This window comes from Montipora capricornis, chromosome 1 (assembly GCF_036669925.1).
Source record: "Montipora capricornis isolate CH-2021 chromosome 1, ASM3666992v2, whole genome shotgun sequence".
NCBI lineage: Eukaryota > Metazoa > Cnidaria > Anthozoa > Scleractinia > Acroporidae > Montipora > Montipora capricornis.
In genome coordinates, this window is record NC_090883.1 from 34,874,977 (window position 1) to 34,888,081 (window position 13,105).

General features: G+C 41.2%; 1 long non-coding RNA gene across 1 annotated transcript in view; it reads right to left on the reverse strand.

The window, feature by feature from the left end:
• The window catches only part of LOC138040268 (uncharacterized), a 6,684-nt gene extending 426 nt beyond the window's left edge, over nucleotides 1–6,258 (reverse strand). Inside the window, exons 1-4 of the long non-coding RNA XR_011130682.1 lie at nucleotides 6,224–6,258; nucleotides 6,084–6,113; nucleotides 4,729–4,758; nucleotides 1–994 (exon numbers count right to left, since the gene is read on the reverse strand). The exon at nucleotides 1–994 is cut by the window's left edge and continues 426 nt beyond it. This is a non-coding gene — a long non-coding RNA (uncharacterized lncRNA). The remainder of the gene's footprint in view (nucleotides 995–4,728; nucleotides 4,759–6,083; nucleotides 6,114–6,223) is intronic.
• Between the last annotated feature and the right edge of the window lie 6,847 nt (nucleotides 6,259–13,105).

Here is a 13,105-nt window from a genome sequence, read left to right on the forward strand (position 1 = left end):
AAAATATAAATTCGCGTTATTGTAATCCTTCGTTACTATTTTAACAATATGACGGGGGTGTGGTAGTTCCTCAAAAATGACGCTGGTAGGAACGGCGATCAATTAAGGGCAGAAAATGAAAATTTATCCTCAAGTAATGACGTTGTCCATAAAACCTCAAATTTGGCTATTTCACGTTGTAGTTTTGCTGACGGCGGCAAAGAAATGGACAAAAGTGAAAAACGCACGTGCAGCGCGCGCAAAGCTATTGTTTTTGTCCACTAAATATGCAAATTTGTGAAGTTCTCGTTGCCGTCGCCGTTGTAGTTGCTAAAGCTCCCTATTAATTAGTCCAACGAAAACAACATTCGACAATTCGATTTTACCCCAGCTGATTCTCCAAAATCTGGCTAGTTTTTCGCAAGTTTCCCAAGAGCCTTTGCGTCCTCAGTAGCAGAAAGAGGACAACGAATAACCGCTGTCAGTTTTGAGTGTAAACACGGCTATCTTTGACTCTTCCGTTAAGGTAAACCTCGCAAAGGTTTCCCTCCCTCCTTGTTAAGAAACCATACAGACAGGTTTGCATGGTGAGATCTAATTTCCAGAACTGTGTGAAACATTGGTATACAAACGCAGTTCTCATTCTAAAACCTCAGCTCTGCGTACATCAATGTGACATTGCTATTTTCAATACTTCAGGGCGTGTTCTTTTTTTACGCTTCTGCGTGTCATACAATACGAACCATTTTTTAAAGATTTAGCAAATGACAATTTAAGGGAAAGTACAATAATTGGATGTCTTTCAAGCATTTCAATGATGCATCAAATAATCATAGCAAGTAAAACAGCAATACGCTTGGAAGAGCTCATAATGATTTGTATATTTGCGAAAATAGCTCTTTTTTTTTTGGCCCACAATACGTATGGAATTCCCAGCAATAACCTCCGGTAATCACATCTGCTTCACAATATTCCGGTATGTACATTCCCTCCTTTCGTTGGGCGGATGGCGCCCCTGTAAATAGAAAACATTTACGGTTAATGTCAGTTAGAAATAATCAGCTCACGCTACAATATCAGCTGGCCATTCGTACTCAACTCGCTCCATAGAGTACTCTTATACACAGCTGACAGCCATTAGAGATTAACACAAGTATTCCTTCTACCCAAGGACAATAGGCCAGTTTCGTATTCTAACGGTTGGACTGGATCTAGCATTAAATGAAGGCTAATGCGGGCAAATTAATTTGCATTTGAAAAGATTTGCCCGCATTAGCCTCCATTTCATGCTAGATCCAGTCCAACCGTGATAATTCGAAAATGGTCTATTACAGAATGGAATCAACTCCCAAGGGAAACAGCATTATGGTAATTAGTTCTACGTTACATATGAATGAAAACTAATTTTCATAACAAAAACTGCGCACTTAGACTCGCTTTGAAGACGAGGCAAACACGCACTCGGAAATGGCCTATGCACTGGCTGCTTTTAAAAAAATGCAATTTCGAACATTTACAAACACTTCATTACTTTGCGCTTAAAAGCGCTTTTTCAGTCACTTTTGTTTTTCTTTTTAAAGCAGTCTAAAATGCTCAGAATTGAGAGACAGGCCTCAATGGTAAATGCAAAGGAGCAATTACAGAATACCCGTCCACCTTGAAGCGTTACTAGGGAGCTTACGAAACGACGACGCCGACGGCAACGACGACGCTACAAAACAATAGGTTTAGTGAGCAAAAACAATGGCTCTGCGAACGACGAAACGACATGAAATAGTTTCTTAGTGATATGAATAACGCGAACTTGTATTTTTAAATGAAGTCCTCATTGCCGTCGTCGTCCTCATTAGGGAGCTTAAGCAACGACAACGGCGACAGCAACGAGAACGTCACAAATTTGCATATTTGGTAGGCAAAAACAATAGCTTTGCACGCCCTGCACGTGTGTTTTTCACTTTTGTCCATTTCTTTGCCGTCGTCAGCAAAACTACAACGTGAAACAGCCAAATTTGAGGTTTTATGGACAACGTCATTACTTGAGGATAAATTTTCATTTTCTGCCCTGAATTGAGCGCCGTTCCCACCAGCGTCATTTTTGAGGAACTACCACACCCCTGTCATATTAAAAAAGTTGAAATAGTAACGAAGCGATTACAACAACGCGAATTTATATTTTGAGATGACGTTCTCGTTGCCGTCGCCGTTGTCGTTGCTTAAGCTCCCTAGTATTTAACGTTGACACCGCGATCCTGTAGTCGATGAATATGAATATTATAAGAGTTAACTCCAAGCAGTAAAAACGGACTGTCACCGCGGTTCGCAGTAAATGTACATGTAATTAATGGACGAAATGATATCAAGTAAAGCTATGATCCGCGCAGTTATGGTCGCAATTTCAGCAATTACGTAGAGAAGCCTGAAAAATTCAGGACTTCAACGGGGTTTGAATCCGTGACCTCTCGATACCAGTGCGACGCTCTAACCGACTGAGCTTTGAAGTCACTGAGGTTGGGAGCTGGTCATTTGTGGGTTATAGTAGTAATTTTCCCGTGAGGAATGAATTAAAGAACGAAATGATATATGAAATGAATCATATACTGAACTGCGAATATGAAATCAAGTAAAGCTATGATCCTCGCAGTACAAATTATGGACACACATTTAGCAATTACGTATAGAAGCCTGAAAATTCAGGACTTCAACGGGGTTTGAACCCGTGACCTCGCGATACCGGTGCGATGCTCTAACCAACCGAGCTATGAAGCCACTGACTTTGGGAGCTGGTCATTTGAATTTTTCAGGCTTCTCTTTAGCAATTGCGTCCATAACTGTGAGGATCATAGCTTTACTTGAGAACTTGTAATTATCGGGTATATTGCCATATGATTTACCAGCAAATTGTTAGACTTTCAAATGTTCACAGGGAAGGACTATAAACCACACACCCAGTCTCAAAGGCGTTGTCCATAAAATTCTACGGGACAATGACACTATTTGCAGAGTATAAGGTATGGTTTCACCTTCTGTTTATGGGAAGCAGCAATGGCGCAGTGGTTAGAGCACTCACATCCCATTATTACTATTATTATTATTATTATTATTATTATTATTATTATTATTATTAAAACGAGCAGGTTTCAAAACAAGAGGAGCAGCCTTACGTTTTGTACGTGCACGTGCTCGTGTATGCGCGCTAATGACCCAAAAATCGTGCGCAGTAGGGATGCGCAATGCAATACTAAGGAATTAGCTTAAGCAAGCGCGTTTTTGAGACGAGGACGGCAACCGGAAGTGAGCTGTTTTCCCTTTTAACTTGTCTTTACACAACCACACTTACATTGCTAAGTAACTTTTCTACTTTACAGATGATTAGTATAAAAATCTAGGCGACACCACTGCCCTGGCACGCTAAATGTTCTCTTCCGGTTGCTGTTCCCGTCTCAAAAACGTGCGTGCTTAAGCTCCCTAATATTTGCTGTTTCAACCTGTTTACTGAGCCCGGAAATGGGGTCTAGGACTAGAGTGGGCATAATTTGCTACGTTTATTAGTACAATCTATTCGAGCCTAGGGGAGGAGGGGGGGTTTCTTTCCGGATATCAAGGAAAAAGGCTATTATTTTGCGGCAAAGTAAGAGTGCAGTTACAAAATGAAGAGTATTCCAAAATTAAATTGAAAAGTTTGAGAACAGCGCAGAAGTTTGCAACGTAAATTGCTCATATCCAGAGCGTGTAGAGCAAAACGGCAAAAGTCAGTCTGAAATTCCCGTTTTGCTAAATTCCAGAGAGAACATGCCTACCTTAAAAAATTGATCCTCAGAGCCAGTATTGCATCTTAAATTTCTTAAATGTATTAAACGTTAATGCTGAACTCTTGAAGTACCAACTGTGTAATGTTTGTTTGTTTGTTATTTGTTTAAGCAGGTTGAAGTTTTGGCAGCTATTCAGCTGATGTGGACCTGCTATACCCACCCACCCATATACTCACAAAGGACAGCCACAACACCGGGAATTTCATCCCCTACTCTTCTCGATTAGTGTGTGGGTTCTTTAACGTCCCACAGGAAGGTTATGAACACAGAAGACACTTGTGAGACGGGGCCTACGGTTTACAGTCCTTATCCGAGAAGACTTGAAAGTCTAACCATTTGCGGATGTTATTACAAAGGCAGCACTTTCTCTTCAGTTATTTTTAAGATCCTGAGTGTTGATCCGGCCGGGGTTCGAACTCACGACCTCCCGCATGGCAGCCCTGCGCTCAACCAACTGAGCCACCGGTGCGCGAAATGTAGCAATGTATGCACACGCAAAAATGTATCGTGTATATTGTAAAATACATTATTGTATGACTCAAAGTACACATGTATTTAAAAAGAGAGGAAGTGATTTAAGGGCCATTAAGAATTGGGAAAAACGCTACGCCAAGAGATCATCACAAAAAACGAACCTGGAATCAGCGGCAGAACTCCTTTGTCGACGGTGACCAAAGAGCAAAGAGATGCGAAAGTCTAAAGTGACAGGAAATGTGGTTCCTTGGAAAAACACGTAGAAAGTGAAGCGAAGACGAAAGGTGAACAGCAGCTTATGACCATGAACGAGAAGGAAAATCTGTTAGCTTGAGTATCCGCTGTCACTAGGCGTTTTGCTTTGGTGTAAGGCAACGAGGACTGATCCGCGTTATTATCGTATTTCCCGTTACCTTTTGTGATACAATTATAACTAAAACATGACACAAAAACATGAACAACTCACTTTTCAATAGATGCTCCAGTGGATCCGATTCTTAATTAAAACAGAAAGAAACATTTATCATTAGAAAGGTATTATTGTATGTGTCGAAATATAACGCTCAAAAAGTTTCAGTTTTCAGTTTTCAGTTGTACTCAGTCCGCGTTTTGTGCCTGGTCGGCAGCCTTCAGTCCGCATTTTAAACTCAGTCCGTGTTTTATACCCGTAGACTACCGGTCCGCAGCCCGGAAATTGAAACGTTTGAACCAAGTTAAGGCCCTGTTTACAAGCAGGTAGCAAGAGGGTTACCCTAGAACTCGCACATTTCTTCCTTTTTTTCATCGACGTGAGCTAGGGTTACCCTAGCGCTAGGGTAATCCTACCTGTGAAATTTTTGCTTGTAAACCCGGGCTATCTTTGACCCTCCTGCTAGGGTAACCCTAGCAGTAAAGTTACCCTACCTGCTTGTAAACAGGGCCTAAGTGTCGCAAACACGGCGACCGCGGAGTATATTTTGTATTGGGGTGGCTAGCGAAGCGAAGCGCGAACCAACGAGCTTCTCTAGGGGGGTCCGGGGGCGTGCTCCCTTGGAAAAATTTGCAATTTATAGTCTATGAAATCGCTGGAAATGCCTCTAATTTAATAATTACCAAAAAAATATCATTTGTGTCTCCACTTTCTTCTCATTTTCTCCAGATTTCTCTTTTTAGAAACATTTCCTTTTTTTTTTCAACAAATACAATATTTAAAAAAAATTATCGGGACTTCTGAGCTCTCCAGCTACCCATGCTCCGCGGTCCCTGTAAACAACATCGTCCCTCGTAGTTAATTTAAGTAACTTCTCTACGGGAAAATGCATCAAACGAAAGCCAAATTTCCGCCGATGAAGTTGGAAACACGAGGACTATTTTAGCGACTATTTCTGATAAGACCGACCACGTTAGTTATCTTAACGTAGTTATCTCTAGCGTTAGTTTTCCCGCGGTGTTTACGCTGCTATCATTTCATCCAGCATTTTAATTAACTCGAGTTTAGCTAGGCTGTAGTATCTACCTTAAGTATTTACCAAAAGCTTTTCCTCCTTTACTGCTGAGAGTTTTAGGATCATGTTTGTGTAACTTTTCAAGCTCTTTGACCAGTCATAGCTGTATCTGGCACCGAAAGCTTACTCTCGAAAGTACTTTTTAAGAGAACCTTGTAACTTTTTGTAACATTCATTTATTCGTCTAGTTCGTATCTTTTAGCATGAAGACGCGCTTTCGCTAAAAGTTTTGTTTTCTAAGGCTCCAAGGATTGATCCGTGTTGTAAGAGTATTTGCCGTTACCTTTTACCATAGAATGCAAAACTAAAACATGACACAAAAACATCAACAACTCACTTTTCAATAGTTGCTCCAGGGGATCCAATTCTTAAAACAGAAAGAAATATTTATTATAAGAGAGTTGAGTTCACGATCTGAGAGGGAATGATCATTAACGCGCAAACGTCGAGGTAATTGAGTGTCTGTTAAAAGCGTACGGTCATGATGAAATTGCTCCAGGGTATCCAAATCTGAAAGAGAAACAAAGATTGTTTATTAGATTCTTGACTGATATCTTGTTCAAAATAATAACTATTCACCTATGCGTATGGAAAGCACTACAGCTGTAGTTGTTGCCAGTAAGATCCGACGGTTCTAGGGTTGAATCAGTTTTTACCTGTAGGTTAAATTGGTGATCCTCATTTCACCTAGGTTGAATACGCACTCAGATGAAATGAAGGATTTTTTTTGGAACCTAAATCAAGTCTAGAGAAAAATTAGGGTCAGGTTAGGATTAGTTTTGGTTATTATACATGGATATCAATTGACTTATTATACAAAAGTGAAGAATGAAAAGAACTGTGTTGGGTTGAGCATTGAGATCTGGAGGGCGGTCCGAGTTCGACGGTAAATGCATAGTACGGTTCTTTGCTCCCTTGCTATGTTGAAATGTTCAGACTCGGAATAGATAAGTGTACAGAGTTAGGACAATCTGCGAGCCATGACTGCCAGTCGTGCGAGCCATGACTGCGAGCCATGCAAGTCAACATGCGAGTCACACAGTTATTGAAAAGCTAACCGTTTTAAAATGGGTGCTTGGACTTAAGAACTGTTTATAAGCGCTATTTGAAACGGGTGCTTAGACTTAAATACGAAATTCGCATGGCTCGCATGGCTCGCATGGCTCGCTGGCTCGCAGATTGTCCAGCTCCAAGTGTACAAATGCAGAAACCGACAATAGGGCCGTTTATACGAGAGAAAATAAGCCGCGGCTTACGTAAGCCGCGAAAGGAACTATTTATACGAGTATAAACTCCCCGGCCAGGATAAGCCGCGGCTTGAGAAAGCCGTGAACGTAGATTTTGTACCATTTATACGGGGTGTTCGCGGCTTACGTAAGCCACAGTTAGCCGCGGCTTATTTTCTCTCGTATAAACGGCCCTATTATGATACGAAACATTACGATGTGTTGAGATGCTTAAGACAGAGCTTGAGGGAAAGTATAGCTGTTTTCAGTCCTTTTTGGGGGGTTAAATGTAAGATGAGATAGGCCGGTAAAATGAGGATCACCAAAGACGGATTCAACCTGAGACCGGATTTGACCGACAACAAATTCGCTTGTGTGGTATATAAGAAATATAAATAAAGATCAATAGATAAAGAAAGGCACTGGCTTCATACGACAGTGCATAAACTTCAAAGTGAGAGTTCCTTAGAATTGCAGGCTTTCGGCTCCACTGGAACTGAAATTCAGAAATGAAATGCCGAGGACTCTACCGTGACAAAGGTAATGCGATTTAGACAACAACATCATCAAATAAGATTGAAGAGTGCGGTGGGTTTATACCCCTCAGGTGAATTATAATTAAGGCCCGTGCCCACATCTATTTGATGAAAATAAGTGAGGGGGTTTAACTATTGATCCATTATATATAACACGAAATAACTTTAGGGACATCGTCGCAGAAACAAGATGTGAAACCTTAACTGTTATATAGGATAAAATATTGTCACGTGACAAGTCAAAGTTATTTTTAGCACAGAAATCTCAGCTAAACGGCAACACTTTTTATCATTTTCTGGTTGCTGGATTTACTTTGATGATGTCAACTCTATTGGGTACATCATTTCAAGATAATTTTAAATAAACGTCCGAAAAAAAGACATCCTTTTCCATAAGGGACTGGGCACTAGTACAAAATGCCCTATATGCAACGAGAGGTTATCTCCGGGTACTCCGGTTTCCCCTCTCCTCAAAACCAACATTTGACTTGATTTGCTTTCATTGTTCATTTCACTTTACAGTGTCCCCAATTAGTGCTCCAGTGCTAAATCGACTAGACACTTAAGGACGTTCGCGCGAAAATTTTTCAACATTGATTTTTTTCTGAAACTTTTACCACTGTAAGATGATGAGTTAGTTATGTCAGAAATGTAAAGAAAATGGGGGGTCACCGACTTCGTTTTGGAGAGAACATGCCCGGAAAAACACCCTAAATGTCACAAAATCGGGCTTCGTTGGCGAATAAGGCCAGTGTCTGTAAACCCACATATATTGCAATTAAATCTTTGAAGTGAAATCTTCTCTGCCAAATATTGTTTAAGTGGACTTATTAAGTGAATTTAGTCAACTGGTGAGGTTCCTTAAAGATCAAGTTCGCATTTAGTGACCACAATTTCACGCGCCTTGCCGCCGCAAGATGGCAGGATTTGATGTCCCGTGAGCAGAAATCTTGAAATTTTTTTAACTTCCCACATTGATTTTTTGTTCATTTTTGGACAACGTGGAGATAATTGTAAATAAAATCCGTTTCTGAAAAGAAAAATTGGGGTCACCGAACGTCCAAGACCGTTAAATCCAGGCAAAGCTATGGCAATGGCCTTTTGCCCTACCATTTCTCATTTTATTACTTAGCGCGCGCTCGTGTATGACGTGGCGTGTGCATTTGCGTGCGCAGTAAGGATGCGCAGAAACAATTGGCGCGAACGTCCTTAAACAAAGTTCCTTTCCTTTTTTCCTTCAGGGTGGCCGGATTGTACTTTGTCTTGTTTATTGTTTTCGAAGCTTTATATTTCATCTAACGTTATTGTAACTCACTTTTCATTTTTCTCGATTAAAATATAACAAATGACAGGTTTTTGAGCACTGAACCTGTGGGCAGCAAGAGAGGAAAACAGAAAAATCGGATTCAAAATCGCGCGAAAGCGCGAAACGGGGCGATACGGCGCTGCTGCGATCTTTGAGTCTTGCGCGACAGCAGCTACAGACACACTCGTAAGATCATGACAAAACATTTGCCTGAAGAATGCAAATGAAAACATAACAAACCCCAATTTTATCGAAGTTTCATACCCAGGACTACTTTGCTTTCCTTATCAAAAACACTTGAGTGTAGAGGAGCAATTGTTTACCTCGTCCAACAAATGTGACGAGTATTTTAAACCGTTCGTCGTAAAGAGATCCTCCTTGAACCTGGAAAACGGTAAACACAGCAAGGAACAGCAACATTAACTTAGCCATCTCGATTCTGGTTTCAAACAAAGCTACAAAAAAGGCCTGCGAAAGACTTAGAATGTCGACTGATAAACTGTAAGCTGCTCTCCGCGGACGAACGTTGACGTCCCGTCTTGTACATAAACTTAGGGATTGTCTTACAATAAAGCAGGGACGCAATTGGCCCTTTCAAGTGTTGCGAATGGTCTCCTCATCTGTTTCTAATCAAAGAAAGAACTGTTTTGCATTGCTTGGGCTAGGAGTGGCACCAAGCAGCACCTTTGCCCTTAAAAGATTGTTTTGACTCGAGTAATTGCAAGCTGTTTGCTAATAATGCGTCTCCTCTTATAAACCTAAAAAAAAAAAAAAAAAGTTAAGCTCTGCGTTCCCAAAGCCGCCTAAGTGGATTCTCAAATTACTGAAATTACTCTTTAGTAGGAGAAGCTCCCTTTTATCAAGGTTATATCTTTTTTTGTTCGGAAAAAACGAGTTTCAAATTTCATTTTATTTCCATCCTATATTTATCACCAGGGTTGGGCACTTTGCATATGGACTGGACGTAAATGGTCTCACTTAGGGTGTTATGGGCAAAACGCCATCATATGTAGCTGTGAAGGTCTGTCTCGGTTTGGTTTGCAAGCGAAGAAAATATGATCTCTTTTAGGGGTCAAACAAATCTGAGCCAAGCCCAGATAGAACTCCTTTAGGGGTTTAATGCAAAATTCCTTCACGGGCATCAAGCGAACTAACCTTAGAACGTTATTCTTGGCAACGAAATCAAATCATAATTTTTTGTTTTTTGTTTTCTTTGGTATCCAAAAGAAAAATGAACCCATCTTAAAAACATGGTAAAATGAACTTATAAGGTATTTTAATGCGCTGGCCTTTCCTTTTGAAACACTGAGATCGAATTATAGAAAAGCCTACAATACTAGACATATTTAGTTGGAACACTCAGCGAATGGTCAGATTCATCGTGTTACAAGATCATAGCTTAAAGCACATCCCCCTTCCCCCATTCAGGAAGGGGAAAACGGCGATGGGTGTTCCAACAAATGTGACGAGTATTTTAGCCTACCAAAAATATTAAGATGCTGTTTAACTTTGACAAGGAGTTGAGATTTCGGTTGATTCTACAGGGCATAAACGTAACGTAAGAACCGTGCGTGTCTGGTCTTCTCGAGACAGAGGTGAGAGATGATTTCATGCAGAGTGGAACGCCTAAAGCGCTCTGTTGTAAACATGGCGGTTCACAGCACCAGTGAAGTCGTCTCTCTGACCTTTCTGTGGACGAATTCCAGGACCTACCGATACAATTTGAGCAAGTTTTGAAAGCTAAAAACTTCAATCGATGCTGTATTTTGCCTGTAGGACTGGGTGGCTCCACACTCATAAGAAAATCTATGAAATGAGAATCCGGGATCTTCCCTTGTCATGGAACGGCCGAATTACCCAGAATTCCTTTTGGGAATGAAGGAGGCAAGCGGAGACTGGTCCTCATCAAATGAGGAAAAAGTAGCGAGAAGAATATTTCTAGGCGGATACTAAGGTGTAGCCAAGGTGCGTGCTGTTAACGTAAACTTTTTATCATAGGAAATTCGGCCTGGCCTTTAGTAATTTCTTGTCAAAGAAACGGTATAATGTAAATAAGAGAGTAATGAGATTTATATTTGCGATTACCTGTCCTCTTACGTACCACTTAAGTCAAACTCTACATCTCTATGCAATAAGCGCATTCAAAATTTCGTCATATTATTGTATGAAAGTAGTTAAAGAAAGAAAAGGCTTGTCCATATGAAAAATACGTTTTCTCTCCCGTTCTCTTCTTATGCATGATCTTCGTGGAACTTACATTCTGTCCCTCAATAAACCTAGAACAACCAGTTCTGGTCTTAGTTCTTTTTCTTACGTATTAACTAAGTACGTTGCGAAATGCGCTACCTGATTTTTCCCGTACCACTGAGTTTACTGGTTTTAAACTAATCCAGGGCCGGATTTTGTACAGCGTCTTTTCGTTTTGATTAATATATCTTTATATTATTTAATATTTAGTTATGTATCTGTATATATTATGTATGTTAGCTGTAATGTCTCGAAGATGTTTTCAGAAATTCGAGATGAAATAAAGTTTTATGCCTGCATGTATGTTACCTTCGGCAGGGCGCATGCGTGCACTTTGTAATCTGCGACTCCAGTGCTTACCATATGACAGATAAAATGACTTTTCTATTGAATACATAAGGCATCGAAATGTTACGTTAAATTGTAATGACAAGGGCGGTTTGGAGCTGTGAGTAGGCGTGGGATTTGTCTCATATGGTTTAGGGGCCGACATATCCCTCCCTCAATGCCGTACCGGGAGGCAAGGTCGGTAGCAGAAAGCAGCGAAGGGCCAACTGCGTCCCAAAGCGATCGCACGGGCCGAAATCCCGGGATGACTCGTTTGGTACGACGCTCCAGCGCCACGTCTGGAGGTACTGCATATTTTTGTCGTCTCGTCTTCAAACATTCCGTCAGCGCATGCGTGCGGAAATGTTCAGCCTCTCCGATACCTACAATACTAGACATATTTAGTAGGAACACTTAGCGAATGGTCAGAATCATCGTGTTACAAGATCGTAGCTTATACCACATCCCCCTTTCCCCAATTCAATGTTGTGTGAGAATTTTTCGGGCGACTACTAGTAGTTGTGGAAATCAACATTGGAGGAAGGGGGAAACGGGGATGGGTGTTCCAACCAATGTGACGAGTATTGTAGCTTCCTCTCTCAAGTAAATTACTTCACTTGAATAGTAAAAGACTCTAAAAGCGAGTCTTTTTTTTCTTTTTCTTTACGTAAAAGAGTTTGAAATTGTCCTCACCAGACATCCTGACAAGCTGCATGAACACAAGTCACCTCTACAAGCCATGCATTCCCGCTAAATTCTCTAGCAATTGAAGCATAACAATTTTTCAGTCAAGTCCTCCTTCAAACTATCATAGAATAATAAACTCTTTCAAGTTTTGAGTTCACCATGCACGATTTTTTTTAATCGATAAATAAACAGGGCGGTTCGTGAATGCACTCTCCGGGATAAAATCACTAGGCGACAAGTCGCAGCGACATGTCTCTGCGACAAGTTGCTCCATGTGTACTACTTGCAAAACAAGTCGCTGCGACACGACGCCTGTTCGGTGCACACGCAGTGATCTCGTATGAGGGGGAATGTGAACTGGTTTTCTAATTCAATATGGCTGACCATATGACGCTCTCTCATTAGTTCATTTATATTTTGTCGCAGCGACTTGTTGCCGGAAGTGTACCCACGATGCGACAACGCTGCTTTCGCTAATTTTGTCGCTGCGATAAGTCGCACGAATTCAAACTGGTTTGTATTCGTGCGACTGATCGCGGCGACAAAATTCTGCCGCAGCGACAATGATTGTCATGAAATTAACCGTGTCACACAAGGCGATTTGCTGCGGCGACTTGTCCCCGCGACGTGTCGCAGCGACTTATCGCCTAGTGTGTCCCGGCCTGGAGTAGCATTTGAGCTAGATTTTTTCGTAGGCCATTCAGGTTCACAGCTGGCATTGAGGGGGATTTCTGCACGCTCCCTTCCCTAGAATATCTAATGGCGGGTCCGTTCCTTGTCCACCCCCTTTTTAAAATCCTGTATCCGTCCCTGTGTTGTTCTGAGATATGGAGAGCAATCCTCTTGGGAATGGGTGTTCGGCCGAGAGGGATTGGACGTAAGAATAAACTCTGCTTATGTTTGTGTTAAGGCCGTCCTCAATGGTGCATAAGGTTCCTATGCTTATGCTTGCGTCTAAAGTAAGGGCCGGGCTTTAAAAATCTTCGACAATACAATAGTCCTATAAGCAAAGAAAAACCTATTGGTTATT